The sequence below is a fragment of the Manis pentadactyla genome, chromosome 2 (genome assembly GCF_030020395.1).
Source record: "Manis pentadactyla isolate mManPen7 chromosome 2, mManPen7.hap1, whole genome shotgun sequence".
NCBI lineage: Eukaryota > Metazoa > Chordata > Mammalia > Pholidota > Manidae > Manis > Manis pentadactyla.
In genome coordinates, this window is record NC_080020.1 from 178,342,412 (window position 1) to 178,364,217 (window position 21,806).

General features: G+C 39.7%; 1 protein-coding gene across 2 annotated transcripts in view; it reads left to right on the plus strand.

The window, feature by feature from the left end:
• Window positions 1–21,806, plus strand: part of C1D (C1D nuclear receptor corepressor) — a 33,925-nt gene that overhangs the window by 4,715 nt on the left and 7,404 nt on the right. The window contains exon 1 of one of the 2 annotated variants that reach the window (XM_057497131.1): window positions 18,764–18,834. The exons of the other annotated variant lie outside the window; for it this stretch is intronic. The gene's annotated coding sequence lies outside the window, so the exon portion shown is untranslated. Of the gene's footprint in view, window positions 1–18,763; window positions 18,835–21,806 lie in introns of those variants that run through there. 2 annotated transcript variants of the gene reach the window in all.

Sequence of the window (21,806 nt, forward strand, 5' to 3'; positions counted from 1 at the left end):
GTTCTTTGATTTTTGTTCATTTATTAATAGCTCAGGAATCTAAGCTCTACTTCATACTTCTTCACTGTGCAGAGTCTTCTATTTAATTAGTATAAAATAATTTATTTAACCAGTCCTTGTTACTGGGCATGTAGGTCCTTCCCTGCTTTAAAGTTTGAGTGCTTTAAAGAGGGTTGCAAAGTGGATGTCCTTAAACATCTTGTGTGAAAACATACATTTTGAGAAGCAAAACTGCTGGTGAGACAGGGACCACGGTGTAGTCAGAGTAGAGTGAGGGCCTCCGGAAAAAGCAAGGCAGGATATTTACAGTCAGAGCAATGTAACTACATGCAAGGAAATCTACCAAAACTCTGTATTAAACATTAAGCTCTAGAGTCATTCTTCAGTGAGATCAGTTGATACTCCCCAGATAAAGGAAAGTAGCCCATGTTTTTATTATGCTAATTGTTTATGATCATGTGTAAGATTCACTTTAGCATGCTGAAGGGACTTAATGTCTCATCAAAGACAAACATCCTAAAACCACTTTTTTTTTTTTAATTTGCAAATTCTTTTACATAGGAGACAGTTCCATGTTTGGATAATTGTTTTCCTCTTTTTTAATTTATTTTGGTAACAATCTACAATTACATGAGGAACATTATGTTTACTAGACACCCCCGATCACCAAGTCTCCCCCACAAACCCCATTACAGTCACTGTCCATCAGTGTAGTAAGATGCTGTAGAATCACTACTTGTCTTCTTTGTGTTGCACAGCCCTCCCCATGCCCCCCCCCACATTATACATGCTAATCGTAATGCTCCCTTTCTCCCCCCCCAATCCCTCCCTTCCCACCCATCCTCCTCATTCCCTTCCCCTTTGGTAACTGTTAGCCTATTGTTGGGTTCTGTGATTCTGCTTCTGTTTTGTTCCTTCAGTTTTTTCTTTTTTCTTATACTCCACATATGAGTGAAATCATTTGGTAATTGTCTTTCTCTGCCTGGCTTATTTCACTGAGCATAATACCCTCTAGCTCCATCCATGTTGTTGCAAATGGTAGGATTTGTTTTCTTCTTACAGCTGAATAATATTCCATTGTGTATATGTACCACATCTTCTTTATCTATTCATCTACTGATGGACACTTAGGTTGCTTCCATTTCTTGGCTATTGTAAATAGTGCTGCGATAAGCATAAGGGTGCATATGTCTTTTTCAAACCTGGCTGCTGAATTCTTAGGGTAAATTCCTAGAAGTGGGATTTCTGGGTCAAATGGTATTTCTATTTTGAGCTTTTTGAGGAACCTCCATACTGCTTTCCACAATGGTTGAACTAGTTTACATTCCCACCAGCAGTGCAGGAGGATTCCCCTTTCTCCACAACCTCGTCAACATTTGTTGTTTGTCTTTTGGATGGTGGCCATCCTTACTGGTGTGAGGTGATATCACATTGTCGTTTTAATTTGCATTTCTCTGATGACTAGCAATGTGGAGCATCTTTTCATGTGTCTGCTGGCCATCAGAATATCTTTTTTGGAGAACTGTTCAGCTCCTCTGTCCATATTTTAATTGGATTATTTGCTTTTTGTTTGTTGAGGTGCATGAGCTCTTTATGTATTTTGGATGTCAACCCTTTATCGGATCTGTCATTTGTGAATATATTCTCCCACACTGTAGGATGCTTTTGTTCTATTGGTGGTGTCCTTTGCTGTACAGAAGCTTTTCAGCTTGATATAGTCCCACTTGTTCATTTTTGATTTTGTTTCCCTTGCCCGGGGAGATATGTTCATGCAGAAGTCGCTCATGTTTATGTCCAAGAGATTTTTGCCTATGTTTTTTTCTAAGAGTTTTATGGTTTTATGACTTATATTCAGGTCTGTGATCCATTTCGAATTTACTTTTGTGTATGGGGTTAGACAATGATCCAGTTTCATTCTTTACATGTAGCTGTCCAGTTTTGCCACCACCAGCTGTTGAAGAGGCTGTCATTTCCCCATTGTATGTCCATGGCTCCTTCATCATATATTAATTGACCATATATGTTTGGGTTAATATCTGGACTCTTGGAATATTCTGTTCCACTGGTCTGTGGGTCTTTTCTTGTGACAGTACCAAATTGTCTTGATTACTGTGGCTTTGTAGTAGATCTTGAAGTTGGGAAGTGAGATGCCCCCTGCTTTATTTTTCCTTCTCAGGATTGCTTTGGCTATTCGGGGTCTTTTGTGGTTCCATATGAATTTTAAAACTATTTGTTCCAGTTCATTGAAGAGAATGTTGTTGGTATTTTGATAGGAATTGCATTGAATCTGTAGATTGCTTTAGGCAGGATGGCCATTTGACAATATAAATTCTTCCTAGCCAAGAGCATGGAATGAGTTTCCATTTGTTAGTGTCCTCTTTAATTTCTCTTAAGAGTGTCTTGTAGTTTTCAGAGTATAGGTCTTTCACTTCCTTGGTTAACTTCATTCCTGGGTATTTTATTCTTTCTGATGCAATTGTGAATGGAATTGTTTTCCTGATTTCTCTTTCTGTTAGTTCATCGTTAGTGTATAGGAAAGCAACAGATTTCTGTATATTAATTTTGTATCCTGCAACTTTGCTGAATTCAGATATTAGTTCTAGTAGTTTTGGAATGGAGTCTTTAGGGCTTTTATGTTCAATATCATGTCATCTGCAAATAGTGACAGTTTGACTTCTTTACCAATCTGGATGCCTTGTATTTCTTTGTTTTGCCTGATTGCCATGGCTAGAACCTCCAGTACTATGTTGAATAACAGTGGGCAGAGTGGGCATCTCTGTCTTGTTCCTGATTTTAGAGGAAAAGCTTTCAGCTTCTTGCTGTTATGTATGATGTTGGCTGTGGGTTTGTCATATATGGCCTTTATTATGTTGAGGTACTTGCCCTGTATACCCATTTTTTTGAGAGTTTTATCATGAATGGATGTTGAATTTTGTCAAATGCTTTTTCAGCATCTATGGAAATGATCATGTGGTTTCTGTCCTTTTTGTTTAGTGGTGGATGATGTTGATGGATTTTCGAATGTTGTGCCATCCTTTCATTCCTGAGATGAAACCCACTTGATCATAGTGTATGATCCTCTTGATGTATTTTTGAATTCGCTTTGATAATATTTTGTTGAGTATTTTTGCATCTATGTTCATCAGGGATATTGGTCTGTAATATTCTATTTTATTGGGGTCTTTGCCTGGTTTTGGTATTAGAGTGATGCTGGCTTCATAGAATGAGTTTGGAAGTATTCCCTCCTCTTCTATTTTTTGAAAAACTTTAAGGAGAATGGGTATTATGTCTTCTCTATATGTCTGATAAATTCATTGGTGAATCCATCTGGCCCAGGGGTTTTGTTCTTGGGTAGTTTTTTGATTACCGATTCAATTTCTTTGCTGGTAATTGCTCTGTTTAGATTTTGTGTTTCTTCCTTGGTCAGTCTTGGAAGGTTGTATTTTTCTAGGAAGTTGTCCATTTCTTCTAGGTTTTCCAGCTTCTTAGCATATAGGTTTTCATAGTAGTCTCTAGTAATTCTTTGTATTTCTGTGGGGTCTGTCGTGATGTTTCCTTTTTCGTTTCTGATTCTGTTGATGTGTGTTGATTCTCTTTTTCTCTTAATAAGTCTGGCTAGAAGCTTATCTACTTTGTTTATTTTCTCAAAGAACCAGCTCTTGGTTTCACTGATTTTTGCTATTGTTTTATTCTTCTCAGTTTTGTTTATTTCTTCTCTGATCTTTATTATGTCCCTCCTTCTGCTGACTTTAGGCCTCATTTGTTCTTCTTTTTCCAATTTTGATAATTGTGACATTAGACTATTCATTTTGGTTTGTTCTTCCTTCTTTAAATATGCCTGGATTGCTATATACTTTCCTCTTATGACTGCTTTCACTGCATCCCACAGAAGTTGGGGCTTTGTGTTGTTGTCATTTATTTCCATATATTGCTGGATCTCCATTTTAATTTGGTCATTGATCCATTGACTATTTAGGAGTGTGTTGTTAAGCCTCCATGTGTTTGTGAGCCTTTTTGCTTTCTTTGTACAATTTATTTCTAGTTTTATGCCTTTGTGGTCTGAGAAGTTGGTTGGTAGAATTTCAACCTTTTTGAATTTACTGAGGCTCTTTTTATGGCCTAGTATGTGGTCTATTCTGGAGAATGTTCCATGTGCACTTGAGAAGAATGTGTATCCTGCTGCTTTTGGGTGTAGAGTTCTGTAGATGTCTGTTAAATCCATCTGTTCTAGTGTGTTGTTCAGTGCCTCTGTGTCCTTACTTATTTTCTGTGGTGGATCTGTCCTTTGGAGTGAATGGTGTGTTGAAGTCTAGAATGAATGCATTGCATTCTATTTCCTTCTTTAATTCTTTTAGTATTTGTTTCACATATGTTGGTGCTCCTGTATTGGGTGCATATATATTTATAATGGTTATATCCTCTTGTTGGACTGACCCCTTTATCATTATGTAATCTTCTTCTTTATCTCTTGTTACTTTCTTTGTTTTGAAGTCTATTTTGTCTGATACAAGTACTGCAACACCTGCTTTTTTTCTCCCTATCGTTTGCATGAAATATCTTTCCCATTCCTTGACTTTTAGTCTGTGTATGTCTTTGGGTTTGAGGCGAGTCTCTTGTAAGCTGCATAAAGATGGGTCTTGCTATTTTATCCATTCTGTTACTCTGTGTCTTTTGATTGGTGCATTCAGTCCATTTACATTTAGGGTGATTATTGAAAGACACATACTTATTGCCATTGCAGGCTTTAGATTCGTGGTTACCAAAGGTTCAAGGGCAGCTTCTTTACTATCTAGCCATCTAACTTAACTCTCTTATTAAGCTATTATAAACACAGTCTGATGATTCTTTATTTCTCTCCCTTCTTATTCCTCCTTCTCCATTCTTTATATGTTAGGTGTTTTATTCTGTGCTCTTTTGTGTTTCCTTTGACTGCTTTCGTGAGTAGTTGATTTTATTTTTTGCCTTTAGTTAGTATTTGGTTGGTCTGCTTTCTTTGGTGTGATTTTATTTTCTCTGGTGACATCTATTTAGCTTTAGGAGTGCTTCCATCTAGAGCCGTCTCTTTAAAATATCGCATAGAGGTGGTTTGTGGGAGGCAAATTCCCTCAACTTTTGCTTCTCTTGGAATTGTCTCATCCCTCCTTCATATTTAAATGTAATCGTGCTGGATACAGTATTCTTGGTTCAAGGCCCTTCTGTTTCATTGCATTAAATATATCATGCCATTCTCTTCTTGTCTGTAAGGTTTCTGTTGAGAAGTCTGATGTTAGCCTGATGGGTTTTCCTTTGTAGGTGACCTTTTTTGTCTCTCTGGCTGCCTTTAATACTCAGTCCTTGTCCTTGATCTTTGCCATTTTAATTATTATATGTCTTGGTGTTGTCCTCCTTGGGTCCCTTGTGTTGGGAGTTCTGTGGACCTCCATGGTCTGATTGACTATTTTCTCCCCCAGTTTGGGGAAGTTTTCAGCAATTATTTCTTCTGAGACAATTTCTATCCCTTTTTCTCTCTTTTTTTCTTCTGGTACTCCTATGATGTGAATACTATTCCAATTGGATTGGTCCCACAGTTCTCTTAATATTCTTTCATTCCTGGAGATCCTTTTATCTTTCTCTGCCTCAGCTTCTCTGTGTTCCTGTTCTCTGATTTCTATTCCATTAACGACCTCTTGCTCCTCATCCAGTCTGCTCTTAAGTCCTTCCAGAAATTGTTTTATTTCTATATTCTCCCTCCGTACTTGCTCCTTTAGCTCTTGCATATTTCTCTGTATGTCCATGAGCATGGTTATAACCTTTATTTTGAATTCTTTTTCAGGAATATTGGTTAAATCTATCTCCCCAGGCCCTCTCTCGGGGGTTGTCTGGGTAATTCTGGACTGGACCAAATTCTTCTACCTTTTCATAGCGATAGAAGTAGCTGTAGGCAGGTAGTGCATGTGTCAGCTCGTAGAACAAAGTCCTTTCCTGTTTGCTGGTCACCTTGCCCCTCTCCGCTGCCTGTGTTGGTTACCTGCACACATGGAGCAGCCTCTGGATTAATCCCCTAAGCTCCTGTGGGTGGGGTTGCCATCATGGTATCCCAGAGCACTGTGGGGAGTGGCAGGCAAGCCGGGTGTGCGCTCCTGTGAGAACGGCACCCCTCTGCCTGCACTGGGCAGCTGTGTGCTGGCAGCGTTCTTTGGGTCTGGCCCGGGTGGCTCCGCGCCGGGAGGAGATTCTGGGTGGTTGTTTAGGGTGCGGCTGCTACCAGGCCGCCTGGCCGCCACTGGCTCACGTGCCCGCTCCTAGGCTTCTTGGCCACCATTGCTGCCGGTTTGCCCACCTGCTCCCGGGCCGCTCTGCCGCCGCCACCACCGGCTTACATGGCCGCTCTCATTCTACTGGGCTGCTGTGTCGGGGGCCACGCCATCCAGGGGAACAACTGGCAGGTGCTTATCGCTGTGAGGGGCTTCAGAGCGGTGCTGCCGCCCAGGGTGTTAGGGCGCCTGGAGTTACCTGGGATTCCCAGCTGCTGGGCTGAGTGTGCTGGGACGCTTCCATCCAGCTGTGAGGTCACTGTCCCTTTAAGACTTTCAGAAAGCACTCGCTTTTCTTTTGTCTCAGGGGAGCTGGTTGCAGGGACCCGCTCTCAGATTTTGCTTTTCCGTTTCTTTAATATCCAGCACACCATGCACTGTGTGTCCGTGATCCTGGTGTGGATTACCAGAGCTGGTTGTTTAGCAGTCCTGGGCTTTCACACCCTCCCCACTCCAACTCCTTTCCTCCTGCTGGGGAGCTGGGGTTGGGGGAGCGCTTGGGTCCCCCCGGGCCACAGCTTGTATCTTACCCCCTTCGTGAGATGCTGAGTTATCTCAGATGTAGATGTAGCCTGGCTGTTGTACTGTATCCACTGTTCTCTCTTTTAGGAATACTTGTATTTGTTGTATTTTCAAAAATATATATGGTTTTGGGAGATTTCCACTGCCCTACTCATGCTGCCATCTCGGCTCCTCCCCCTAAAACCACTTTTAACAAGTCCACACCCTAAGCCCTTTATCAGCTCCCAAAAATTCTCAACTGTCTATAAATCCCCTAGACAAGGCACCACTCCAGGGCTCTCTTGTCACCTCCTGGTGTGAGCCAGGAGCTCTGTCCTTCACTGTATCTCTCAATAAAAGCCTCTTCCTGGCTCTCCTACTTTGGGTGTTTGCTAAGTTCATTCTTTGATTCCGCAAAAAATTGGGTCAAAGAATTTATACATATACAATTTTGAAGCACAGTGCCAAAGTGCATCCCCCAAATGCTCAGCTTACACTCCAATTAATATTGAGTGACAGGCTGTTTCCCTCCCTGTGCCCATATTAGGTACTATCAATCTTTTACAGTTGTGCTTGTTTGACCAATGAAAAGTGGCATCTTGTTTTGGCACTTGTTTCTTTAATTATGAGTAAGGTGTAGTAGTTTTCTTTGTGCTTATTGGTCATCTGTATTCCTTTATATGTGAACTGTTGAATTTCTTTGTTTTTCTTTTGGTTTGTAGGTATTCTTTTTTTGTTGTTATTGTTAAGTTGAATCAAAGGGACTCCTTTTTATCTGTCTTTGTGTCACAAATATTTTCCCCTAGTTTTTCATTTGCCTTTAGACTTGGTTTATTGGTTTGTTCATTTATTTAGGCATGCATACATTTTGATAAGGGACAGGTAAAGACATAAGGTCAGGATTTTTTTTTAGAAGGAAATTTGTGACATTATTCAAATAACTAGATACTCTGTAATGTCAGCCTTTGTCGGGAATGTTAGTAACACAACAACAAACCTCTTTTGAGGCCATAGGCCCTGTCTTGTTTTAATGAGCCTTGTTCAGCAACTATCACAGGCCTGACGAGCACACAGCAACCTACCTCTCTCTCACCCCCACTTATATTGGAATTGAAATGAGATGTAGTAGAACTGCTTGTTATTCTAGACTATCTGTTTAGGTGTTCCTCAATTTATGAATTGAGTTATATTCTAAAAATCACTTTGAAAGTTAGCTATCTAATTTCACTGTAGAAAAAATGTACCCAGGTTCTTATCTTTTCTCTCAGTTAATTAATTCATGAAGGTCAGTTTTTTCTCTTCAAAATGCAAATTCAAGATATTCTGTAATTTTAGCCTTAATGTACTTTAATATGCATCCTGAAATAATAGGGATATTTTCTTATATAATTGTAAAGCCATTTTTCTAGCTGAATTCCTTAGCAAAACTGTCGATAATTTCTTAGTGTCATCTAATACTGTATCCATGTTCAGATTTCTGTCTCTTAAAAGTATCTTTTTACACTTGGTTTATTTGAATCAAGATTGAAGCAAGGTCTACACATTCCATTTAGTTGCTAGATCTCCTAAATCTCCTTTCTCTTCTTCCTCTACTTCCCCTCCCTTATCTTAGTTTTTCATATCCATTTACTTGCTACAGAAATCAGGTCTGTTGTCCAATAGTGTATTTCTCATTCCAGATTTGTCTGTTTGTGTTCACATGTTAACTTGTTTCTCCATCCTCTGTATTTCCTGTAAAATGGAAGTTAGCTCTACAGACTCAATTATATTCAGATTCAGCTCTTTTGAGGGATTTGGAAATGTTGCAGTGTTGTGTACATCACATTGCTTCATCTCAGAAGGTTCATAATGTGTTTATGCCCTACTTCAGTGATGTGAAGATTGATCCATGGGTTCAAGTAGTGACAATCTCACTTCTGTTATAAACTTCCCTATCATCCTTTTATCTGTCATTGAATCTATAGTTTCATTAGGGGTTGTAAATGGGGATTTTTAAAAAAGTTGTCATTTCTTCCACACTTGTTTGCTGGAATTTGAAGTCTGTTTTATTATTTGGGAACCTGACAGTCAAGAATAACAAGGCTATTGTGGGAAAACACTGTCAGAACAAGTTGTGATGCCAGGAATACACATTTCTTTGCTGTAGTTCTAGAGGTTTAAACAAGTGTGATCATCTTTTTGATGTGTCAGCTTGGCTAGGCTTCAGCCCCCAGATGTTCAGTCAAACACTAACCTAGGTGTTACTGTAAAGGGATCTGTAGATGTGAGTAAAATCCATAATCAGTTGGCTTTTAATTAGGGAGTTTTTCTGGGTAATCTGGGTGGGCTTGATTCAGTCAGTTGAAAGGCATTTGAAGCAGAGCTGAGGCTTCTCTGACAATGAAATTCTGCCAGTGGACAGCAGTTTCAGCTTGTGCCCAAGAGTTCCAGCATCCCCTTCCTTGACAGCCTGCCCTGCAGATTTGGGAATTACTTAGCCAGTTCCTACAATTGCATAAGCCAGTTATTTACAATAAATTTCTTCATACATATCTCATACTGGTTCAACCCTGGCTGGTGCCAGGAGGAACTCCTGAGTCCTGTTCTCTAACAATGGAGTGAGGAGTGGTGGTAGGGGTCAGAGAAGCTACTTTGTTGAGGGCGACCACATAATTTATTGTTCAAGCTGGGACTTCTGAAAGAGAACTGGGGAACTGAGCAGATGGCACACTGAAACAATAGGTGTCAACTGGTACTGTCTTGGGAAGGTTAAATCATGTGGTCATTCTGTATGTCAGCCAGTGGGGATACAACATCAGTCTGACACGGCCCCTCCAGGAGCTTGTAGTCCAAGGGAAGTCAGGTAAATCAACAGACGTTCCCAGATTTTTTTTTAAGGGACGTAACAGTTTGTAGTTGTGTTTATCCAGAGAGAATGGGAGGGTGACATTCAGAGAAGCCTTCATTGGCTGAAGCAAAACCTAATTTTACCTCCAAAGATTAAGCAGGCTTTGAACAAAATGAAGTGAGAAGGGCATGTACACAGTTCATGTACAGAGAACCACACAGGTAAAAGGTTAGAGTGAAGAAGCATGGCGCATTTGGAAAACTGCTGTCATGGTTTCAGTTACGGGACTAGAAGAGGGGAGCGAGCAATGAAAGATGAGGTTAGTCAGGCAAGCAAGGGCCTTATCATGGTGGGTCTGACAGCCATGCCAAGGGTTTGGAACTTGTCTTCAAGATGGTGGGAAACCATTGCAGGATTTTAAGCAGTGCCTACCATGACCAGATTATCTTTACAGAAAAATCATATTTGGTAACATCTTAAAATTGAGAGTGGAGAAAAATTGGTAATAGGGTGACTACTCAAAGGCTCTTGAAATGATCCAGTCAGTGAGAGAGGAGGAAAGCTGTGGCATGAGGAGATTAAGGAAGCCTTATTGACAGGACTGATTGGATTTGGGGCCCGAGGAAGGGGTGAGCAGTCATCTGGAGTGGCCCCCAGGATCCTGGTGCTGTTGACCTCTCTGAAGTAGAGCTTTGAGGGGAGGAGGTGGGGATGCCTTGAGTTCTGCAGGGGATGCTGCGCACCCGTCCTTTTCCCTGGTGGGTACCGTAGTTCTTAATAAGCAGTGGAGAGGAGGGAAGGTGTGGCAATAGGGCCTGTAAGGATTGCTGGGCAGGGTGCTCCCCGCCTCTTAGTGTCAGCTGAACCTTACTCTGAGGGATGAAGGGAGATTTTCTCATGCCCTCTTCTACTTCCTTACCTCTGCAGCCGGAGCTTTAGGAGTGGGTGGAGGGGTGAGGAACACCTACAGAACTTGGAAGGGAGGAGGAGCAGAGGTATGTGAATTCTCTTCTTTCTCTTACTTGGATCTCTTACCATGTACAACCTTGGGCAGGTTATTGAGCTTCATTGGGGCTCAATTTCTTGTCTCTAAGAAGTAAATGGGTTAATGCGTGTGGAGTACTGAGAATAGTGCCTGGCTCATAGGCAGTGGTGTTCAAATGTTTGCTCCTTGCTCTTGCTCCTAATACCACACATTCACTGCTTCATTCTGGAATCTGAGTAGCAAAGGAACAGGCAACTTTCTGTAGCTCCCTCCTTGCAACTTTTTCTGTGGTCAATAAAAGCCAAAATTCTTTATACTAGCTCAAGTCCTCAGGAACTGTCTATATATAATATTTGAAGAACTCATTTGATTTGGAAGGAATTTATGATAATAGAAGAATCTTTATTTTTTATTCTGCCTTGCTGTTTTTTTATTTTTAGTTAGGAAAAAGACAGTGGCTCAGTTCAGGTTTAATGAAGGTAATTATTCTTACTCTCTTGTTTTCAGTATTCACCCTAACTCCTTTTAACAATAAATAACTGCTTGTTTATTGGGGCTTAGGGACAGGGAGTAATTGCAGGAAGAGTCCCCATCAGGATTCTGGAGAGGGAAAATATTTTCTAATAGAAAAATTTGACTGAAAAAAATTCATATTTAAGTAAAGTCCTTTTTGGTGGTTTTTTTTTTTTACTTGCAGTATTTGTTAAAAGCCAAATTACTTTATTAAAATATGCCCTTATTTAAATTGAATGATTGTGTATTTTAATTACTATTTTAATATAGTTCATGCTTTTTGAAATAACTTTCAAACAAAAAAGAATGAAAAGTTTAGAAAATGAGTTTGCTTTGATCCTATTCCCTAGCCCCTGCCTGTACTCATGGAGAATGTCTGTTTTGTGTATGTCTCTTTCCAGACCTTTTTCTACATACCTATATATACAGGTTTAAAAAAAATCAAATGGCATATGTTAAACACATTATATATTATATACAATGTTCTATGACTTTTTTAAACCACTTCTCATGTGTGTCACTACATAAATATTTACTTATTTATTTTTAATATTCCCTTGGTTGGATGTGCTATAATTCATTTCATTGTTTCCCTATTGATAAATATTTATTTATTTATTTATTTATTTAGATAATTATTTTTTATTGAAGGGTAGTTGACACACAGTATTACATTAGTTTCAGGTGTACAACACAGTGATTCAACATTTATATACATGATAATTCTAGGTACCAGCTATCACCATACCAAGTTGTTACAATATTTTGACTGTATTCCTTGTGCTATACATTACATCCTGGTTACTTATTTATTTTACAATTGGAAGTGTGTATATATATATATATTTTTTGTGAGGGCATCTCTCATATTTATTGATCAAATGTTGTTAACAACAATAAAATTCTGTATAGGGGGGTCAATGCTCAATGCACAATCATTAATCCACCCCAAGTCTAATTTTCGTCAGTCTCCAATCTTCTGATGCATAACGAACAAATTCTTACATGGAGAACAAATTCTTTCATAGTGAATAAGTTACATGGTGAACAGTACAAGGGCAGTCATCACAGAAGCTTTCGGTTTTGCTCATGCATTATGAACTATAAACAGTTCAAATATGAATACTCATTTGATTTTTATACTTGATTTATATGTGGATACCACATTTCTCTCTTTATTATTATTATTTTTAATAAAATGCTGAAGTGGTAGGTAGATGCAAGATAAAGGTAGAAAACATACTTTAGTGTTGCAAGAAAGCAAATGTAGATGATCAGGTGTGTGCCTGTAGACTATGTGTTAATCCAAGCTAGACAAGGGCAATAAAACATCCACGGATGCAGAAGCTTTCTCTCAAAACAGGGGGGGTGAGGTTCTAAGCCTCACCTCTGTTGATCCCCAATTTCTCACTTGATGGCCCCCCTGCAACTGTGCCTGTCTTAGGTTGTTCCTCCCTTGAGGAATCTTACCCGTCTCTGGCTAACCAGTCATCTTCCGGGGCCATACAGGGAAATGTAAAGTTGGTAAGTGAGAGAGAAGCCTTATTGTTTGAAAAGGTTAGCTTTTTACTTCTTTGCAGATTTATGCCCTGTGGCTTCTATGCCCAGCATTTGTCTTGAGGTATCTTTACCACTTGGAAGAATTATGATACTTGGTAATTTCGATATGAGGCACGAATTCTACTTAAGGGTTGTAACTAGGAAGGAAGAAGAAAAGCTATAGAAGTAGCAGACGGAAGAAAACATGGGAAGATTGATTATTTCTTTGACATATCTCCTTGTAAAGTAACTTCAGCATGTATAGATTTTAAACTACTAATTAAATTGCGCACACACATTAACATAATAGGAATACAGTTACGTAACCAAAGCATACCTGTAATTACCAGCCATCTCCAGTGAAACCAAGAAAACCAGTTAGGCACCTTAGGCATTTGTGAAAACTTATCTATGATATAGTAGATATTGTCCAACTGAATTTGAACAGTCTGAGATAAATCAGACAAATTAAAACAACCCATTCCTGGGGACTGTTCACATCCCATATGTTCTTTTAACAGTAAATAGTCTGTAGTTGTAAGATTTTGGAGCGCTACAATTTGCACTTCTCCTAATTCTTGGTTGAGTTTCAACAGTATAGATCCAGTCAAATTTGTTGTTTTACTGTATGCACAGGCCAGCTTAGATATCTCCTTCTTCATTCCCATGGCAAGTCCAGGAACTGGTGGGATGAGTGCATCTACACCTGTAGCAGTGCATGGATCTTTGTTGGGGTTTTTTGATGATCATCTTCTGGCATGAGTCTTCCCAAGAGTGCTGATGTTGGAAGTTCTTTTTCATATCGTATCTTAGTTCATTTTCGGGGTAGCCAAATTAGGCTTTGATCCTCTGTATAAACACAAACAGACCCTTTGCCTACACTTTTATATGCCCTTTATATCATTGTGTAGAACTCATTGGAGGTCACCACACAGGAAATGCTTTTTTTTTTTTTTCTTATCATTAATCTACACTTACATGGCGAATATTTTGTTTACTAAGCTCTCCCCTATACCAGGTCCCCCCTATGTACCCCTTTACAGTCACTGTCCATCAGCGTAGCAAAATGTTGTAGAATCACTACTTGTCTTCTCTGTGTTGTACAACCCTCCCCTTTCTCCCACCACCCCATGCATGCTATTCTTAATACCCCCCTTTTTCTCCCCCCCTTTTCCCTCCCTACCCACCCATCCTCCCCAGTCCCTTTCCCTTTGGTACCTGTTAGTACATTCTTGAGTTCTGTGATTCTGCTGCTGTTTCGTTCCTTCAGTTTTTCCTTTGTTCTTATACTCCACAGATGAGTGAAATCATTTGGTATTTCTCTTTCTCTGCTTGGCTTATTTCACTGAGCATAATACCCTCCAGGTCCATCCATGTTGCTGCAAATGGTAGGATTTGCCCTTTTCTTATGGCTGAGTAGTATTCCATTGTGTATATGTACCACATCTTCTTTATCCATTCATCTATCGATGGACATTTAGGTTGCTTCCAGTTCTTGGCTATTGTAAATAGTGCTGCGATAAACATAGGGGTGCATTGGTCTTTCTCATACTTGATTGCTGTATTCTTAGGGTAAATTCCTAGGAGTACAATTCCTGGGTCAAATGGTATGTCTGTTTTGAGCATTTTGATGTACCTCCATACTGCTTTCCACAATGGTTGAACAATTTACATTCCCACCAGCAGTGTAGGAGTGTTCCCCTTTCTCCACAGGCTCGCCAACATTTGTTGTTTGTCTTTTGGATAGCAGCCATCCATACTGGTGTGAGGTGATACCTCATTGTAGTTTTAACTTGCATTTCTCTGATAATTAGCGATGTGGAGCATCTTTTCATGTGTCTGTTGGCCATCTGTATTTCTTTTTTGGAGAATCGTCTGTTCAGTTCCTCTGCCCATTTTTTAATTGGGTTATTTGTTTTTTGTTTGTTGAGGCATGTGAGCTCTTTATATATTCTGGACGTCAAGCCTTTATCGGATGTGTCATTTTCAAATATATTCTCCCATACTGTAGGGTTCCTTTTTGTTCTATTGATGGTGTCTCTTGCTGTGCAGAAGCTTTTCAGCTTAATATAGTCCCACTTGTTCATTTTTGCTGTAGTTTTCCTTGCCCGGGGAGATATGTTCAAGAAGAGGTCACTCATGTTTATGTCTAAGAGGTTTTTGCCTATGTTTTCTTCCAAGAGTTTAATGGTTTCATGACTTACATTCAGGTCTTTGATCCATTTTGAGTTTACTTTTGTATATGGGGTTAGACAATGGTCCAGTTTCATTCTCCTACATGTAGCTGTCCAGTTTTGCCAGCACCATCTGTTGAAGAGACTGTCATTTCACCATTGTATGTCCATGGCTCCGTTATCAAATATTAATTGACCATATATGTCTGGATTAATGTCTGGATTCTCTAGTCCGTTCCATTGGTTTGTGGCTCTGTTCTTGTGCCAGTACCAAATTGTCTTGATTACTATGGCTTGAAGTTGGGGAGTGAGATCCCCCCTACTTTATTCTTCTTTCTCAGGATTGCTTTGGCTATTCGGGGTCTTTGGTGTCTCCATATGAATTTTTGAATTATTTGTTCCAGTTCATTGAAGAATGTTGCTGGTAGTTTCATAGGGATTGCATCAAATCTGTATATTGCTTTGGGTAGGATGGTCATTTTGACAATATTAATTCTTCCTAGCCATGAGCATGGGATGAGTTTCCATCTGTTAGTGTCCCCTTTAATTTCTCTTAAGAGTGACTTGTAGTTTTCAGAGTATAAGTCTTTCACTTCTTTGGTTAGGTTTATTCCTAGGTATTTTATTTTTTTTGATGCAATTGTGAATGGAGTTGTTTTCCTGATTTCTCTTTCTGTTGGTTCATTGTCAGTGTATAGGAAAGCCACAGATTTCTGTGTGCTGATTTTGTATCCTGCAACTTTGCTGTATTCCGATATCAGTTCTAGTAGTTTTGGGGTGGAGTCTTTAGGGTTTTTTATGTACAGTATCATGTCATCTGCAAATAGTGACAGTTTAACTTCTTCTTTACCAATCTGGATTCCTTGTATTTTTTTGTTTTGTCTGATTGCCGTGGCTAGGACCTCCAGTACTATGTTAAATAACAGTGGGGAGAGTGGGCATCCCTGTCTAGTTCCCGATCTCAGAGGAAATGCTTTCAGCGTCTCGCTGTTCAATATAATGTTGGCTTTGGGTTTTTCATAGATGGCCTTTATTATGTTGAGGTACTTGCCCTCTATTCCGATTTTGCTGAGACTTTTTTTGGGTTTTTCATAGATGGCCTTTATTATGTTGAGGTACTTGCCCTCTATTCCCATTTTGCTGAGAGTTTTTATCATGAATGAATGTTGAACTTTGTCAAATGCTTTTTCAGCATCTATGGAGATTATCATGTGGTTTTTGTCTTTCTTTTTGTTGATGTGGTGGATGATGTTGATGGACTTTCGAATGTTGTGCCAGCCTTGCATCCCTGGAATGAATCCCACTTGGTCATGGTGTACAATCCTTTTGATGTATTTTTGAATTCGGTTTGCTAATATTTTGTTGAGTATTTTTGCATCTACGTTCATCAGGGATATTGGTCTGTAGTTTTCTTTTTTGGTGGGGTCTTTGCCTGGTTTTGGTATAAGGGGATGTTAGCTTCATCGAATGACTTTGGGAGTATCCCCTCCTCTTCTATTTTTTGGAAAACTTTGAGGAGAATGGGTATTATGTCTTCCCTGTATGTCTGATAAAATTCCGAGGTAAATCCATCTGGCCCGGGGGTTTTGTTCTTTGGTAGTTTTTTTATTACCGCTTCAATTTTGTTGCTGGTAATTGGTCTGTTTACATTTTCTGTTTCTTTCTGGGTCAGTCTTGGAAGGTTGTATTTTTCTAGGAAGTTGTCCATTTCTCCTCGGTTTCCCAGCTTTTTAGCATATAGGTTTTCATAATATTCTCTAATAATTCTTTGTATTTCTGTGGGGTCCGTCGTGATTTTTCCTTTCTCGTTTCTGATACTGTTGATTTGTGTTGACTCTCTTTTCCTCTTAGTAAGTCTGGCTAGAGGCTTATCTATTTTGTTTATTTTCTTGAAGAACCAGCTCTTGGTTTCATTGATTTTTGCTATGGTTTTATTCTTCTCAATTTTATTTATTTCTTCTCTGATCTTTATTATGTCCCTCCTTCTGCTGACCTTAGGCCTCATTTGTTCTTCTTTTTCCAATTTCGATAATTGTGACATTAGACCATTCATTTGGGATTGTTCTTCCTTTTTTTAAATATGCTTGGATTGCTATATACTTTCCTCTTAATACTGCTTTTGCTGTGTCCCACAGAAGTTGGGGCTTAGTGTTGTTGTTGTCATTTGTTTCCATATATTGCTGGATCTCCATTTTGATTTGGTCATTGATCCATTGATTATTTAGGAGTGTGTTGTTAAGCCTCCATGTGTTTGTGAGCCTTTTTGCTTTCTTTGTACAGTTTATTTCTAGTTTTATGCCTTTGTGGTCTGGAAAGTTGGTTGGTAGGATTTCAGTCTTTTGGAATTTACTGAGGCTCTTTTTGTGGCCTAGTATGTGGTCTATTCTGGAGAATGTTCTATGTGCACTTGAGTAGAATGTCTATCCTGTTGCTTTTGGATGTAGAGTTCTGTAGACATCTATTAGGTCCATCTGTTCTAGTGTGTTGTTCAGTGCCTCTGTGTCCTTACTTATTTTCTGTCTCGTGGATCTGTCCTTTGGAGTGAGTGGTGTGTTGAAGTCTCCTAGAATGAATGCATTGCATTCTATTTCCTCCTTTAGTTCTGTTAATATTTGTTTCAGGTATGTTGGTGCTCCTGTATTGGGTGCATATATATTTATAATGGTTATATCCTCTTGTTGGACTGAGCCCTTTATCATTATGTAATGTCCTTCTTTGTCTTTTGTTACTTTCTTTATTTTGAAGTCTGTTTTGTCTGATACCAGAATTGCAACACCTGCTTTCTTCTCTTTGTTGTTTGCATGAAATATCTTTTTCCATCCCTTGACTTTAAGTCTGTGCATGTCTTTGGGTTTGAGGTGAGTCTCTTGTAAGCAGCATATGGATGGATCTTGCTTTTTTATCCATTCTATTACTCTGTGCCTTTTGATTGGTGCATTCAGTCCATTTACATTTAGGTTGATTATTGAAAGGTATGAATTTGTTGCCATTGCAGGCTTTAAGTTTGTGGTTACCAAAGGTTCAGGAGTAGCTTCTTTACTATCTTACTGTCTAACTTAACTTGCTTGTTGAGCTATTTTAAACGCTGTCTGATGATTCTTTATTTCTCTCCCTTCTTATTCCTCCTCCTCCCTTCTTCATATGTTGGGTTTTTTGTTCTGTGCTCTTTTAAGGAGTGCTCCCATCTAGAGCAGTCCCTGTAGGATGCCCTGTAGAGGTGGTTTGTGGGAGGCAAATTCCCTCAACTTTTGCTTGTCTGGGAATTGTTTAATCCCTTCTTCACATTTAAATGATATTCGTGCTGGATACAGTAGTCTTGGTTCGAGGCCCTTCTGTTTCATTGCATTAAGTATATCATGCCATTCTCTTCTGGCCTGTAGGGTTTCTGTTGAGAAGTCTGATGATAGCCTAATGGGTTTTCCTTTGTAGGTAACCTTTTTTTTCTCTCTGGCTGCCTTTAATACTTTGTCCTTGTCTTTGATCTTTGCCATTTTAATTATTATGTGTCTTGGTGTTGCCCTCCTTGGATCCCTTGTCATGGGAGTTCTGTGTACCTCTGTGGTCTGAGAGGCCATTTCTTCCCCTAGTTTGGGGAAGTTTTCGGCAATTATTTCTTCAAAGACACTTTCTATCCCTTTTTCTCTCTCTTCTTCTGGTATCCCTATAATGCGTATATTGTTCCTTTTCAGTTGGTCATTCAGTTCTCTTAAAATTCTTTTATTTCTGGAGATCCTTTTATCTCTCTCTGCATCAGCTTCTCTGCGTTCCTGTTCTCTGTTTTCTAGTCCATTAATGGTCTCTTGCATCTAGTCCATTCTGTTTTGAAGTCCTTCCAGAGCTTGTTTTATTTCTGTATTCTTCCTTAGTTCTTGCATATTTCTCTGCAAGTCCATCAGCATGGTTATGACTTTTGTTTTGAATTCTTTTTCAGGAAGACTGGCTAAATCTATCTCCCCAGGTTCCTTCTCAGGGGAAGATGTAGCAGATGCCGAAGCTGTCTGGGTTAGTCTTGTCTGGATCATATTTTTTTGCCTTTTCATGTTGACGGGTGCTATTGACTGTCAGCTGGGAGGGCCAAACTTTTCACTTGCTACTGGCCTTTCTTTACTGGGACAACTGCGACCCCTAATGGCTTGTGTTGGGTAATTGCGTGTAGGCTGGGTCTTTGTGTCTTGCCTGGCCGAAGTGTAGGAATTTTCCTTTCTGTGGGCGGGGTTTGCCTTAGGCTGCTTCTCTGCTTTTGCAGCGCCTGGAGGGGTAATGGACGGGTGGGCTGTTTGGCTGTTTACCTCCGTGAGGGGTCTCAGAGCTGTTGCCCAGGGGGTTAGTGCGCCCGGTTTTCCCTGTAATTTCCAGCCACTGGGCTGTGACCTATGTTGTTTCTGTCTAGCTGTTAAATCCCTGTCCCTTTAAGACTTTCAAAAAGCACTCGCTTTTCTTTGTCACAGGGGCATCAGCTTTGGCACCCGCTCAGAGGTCTTGCTGCCCTATTTCCCTAGTTTCCAGCCCTCCACGCATGCACTGTGTCTGCGCTCTGGTGTGGGTGGCTGGGGCTGGGTGTTTAGCAGTCCTGGGCTCCCTCTCCCTCCCGCTGGGAGCCGGGGGGAGGTGTGCTTGGGTCCCGCCGGGCCGGGGCTTGTATCTTACCCCTTTCACCAGGCGCTGGGCTCTTGCACGTGTGGATGTAGTCAGGCTGTTGTCCTGTGTCTTCTGGTCTCTCTTTTAGGATTAGTTGTATTTGTTGTATTTTCAAAAATATATATGTTTTTGGGAGGAGATTCCCACTGTCCTACTCACGCCGCCATGTTGGCTCTGCCTCCAGACGTGTGATAAATATTTAGATTAGTATTTCCAGTATTTAGTTACAGGTTCATTCAAGAAATGTTTATTGACTTCTAGGAAGTGCTAGTGAACAAAATACAAAAATCCCTGCTCTCATGTAGTTACCTTAATTTTGGAGGTGGACAGACAGTAAACATATAAAATAAATGTGTCAGATGCTATTGCAGACTGTAAGGTAGAGAAGGAGAAGGGGAGTGCTGGGTGTGATAGGAGTTGTGTGCAGTTTAAAAATAGGATGGTCGGGAAAAGTTTACCAATAGATGACATGTGAGTTGAGATCTGGCAAAGGAGAAGTAATGAGCTCTGAACTGGTGAGGGACAAGCATTCTAGGAAGGGGAGAAGAGGTACAATAAATACAAGCCCTGAGGTAGGGGCATGCCTGATGTGGAAGGGAAAAGCATGAGGCTGTGGTGGTTAGAGCAGAATGAGCAAGGGGTAGAGTGGGAGAAAATGGGGTTACAGAGAAGGCACCAGAGTCAGGGCTTTTTGGGCCACTTTAAGGACTTTGCCTTTTATCGAGTGAGGTGGTAAATCTTTGGAAGTTTTCAAGCATCAGTGTGATATAATCTGGTTTATATTTGGGGTGACTATTCTTCTGCTTTTTTATAATGAACTATTGGAAGGAAACAAGCAGGCCATTTAGAGAGGCTATTGCAACAATCCAGGGAAGACACAATGGTGGTTTGGACTGGCGTGGACCAGAGTTGTGGCAGTAGAGGTGCTAGGATGTGGTTAGATTATGGATATATTTTAAAGGTAGGGTGAGAGAGGAGTCAAGGACCACTGTGTAATTTTAGATCTGAGCAATTGGGAAGGTGGACTTGCCATGAAATGAGATGGGAAGACTATGGTAGGCAAGACTAGGAATTTGGCTTTGGGCACATTACTTTTGAGAGTCTATTAACATCCAACTAGAGGTAATGAGTAAGTGGGCATTTGGCAATGTAAATGTAGAGTTCAGGTGAGAGCTCAGGGCCAGAGATATGAACCTGGGAGTCATCAGTTTATTAATGCAGTTTAAGCCCTGAGTTTACCTAGGGAGTAAACTAGTGAAGAACAGAGAATCAAGGATAGTCCTTGGGCACTTCATGGTTAAGACTTTGAGGAAGTGAGAAAGATGCAGTAAAGACCAAGAAAGCAGCCTGTGAGCCAGGGGGGAAACCAACAAAATGTGATGTCCTGAGAACCAAATGAAGGGAGCCAGCAGGGTCAAATGATGACAGCTGAGAATTGACCATTGAATTTAACATTGTGGCTGTTTGGGTGTCTTTGACAAAAGCAATTTTGAATGAGAAGTAGGGGCCTAATTGAAATAGATTCAAGAAAGAATGGAAGGAGAAGAATTGGGACTGGTGTAAGCAACTCTTTTGAGGAATTTGTTCTAAAAGGGAGATAGAAAATGGGCTTTAGTTAGAGAGGAAAGTGAAGTCAAGATGTTTCTTTTGTTTCTTGTCCAAGATGGACAATTAAATATTTAAAGCTTATAGGTAATGATCTTGCAGAGCAAAAAATTGATGCAAGAGAAATTGGGGGAAATTCAGAGATTTGAGGAATCCATTTTCTTTTATATGCATGTACACAGGGATTTCTGGAGGCCAGATTCTTAAGAGGATTTCCTGAGTCAAAGGGTATGTGCATTTGAAAAAACTACCAATTCATATTCCACTTTCAGTGTATACCCTTGATAACATTGAACTTTGCTAGTCTTTAAAATTATTGCCAATCTGATGGGTTTTATCTTCATTATTTTGTTTTATGCTTTGTAGAAACTCTATATAATCTAACTAATGCTTTGTTAGGTTTTAGCAAATATTTTCTCCCAGGCTGTTTCTTGCCTTCTAACCCTGCTTATGGTATAGTTTTGCCATGTAGATGTTTTTTCAGTTTTTCTGTAAAGTCTGTCAGCCATTTCCTTTTATAGCATTTGGTTTTCATTTGGATTATATAAATACTTTATATAATCTTTTAATATATTTGTATGTATATCTTTTTAGTTTTAGTTCATTTGGAGTTTATTTTTGTGTATGTTAGGAAATAGGTATCTAAGTTTCCTGTCTTTTTCTATGTTCTTAAACAGTTAAATATTGTAAGAATTAACTGTTTCTTGAAGGTTTGGAAGAAATTATCTATA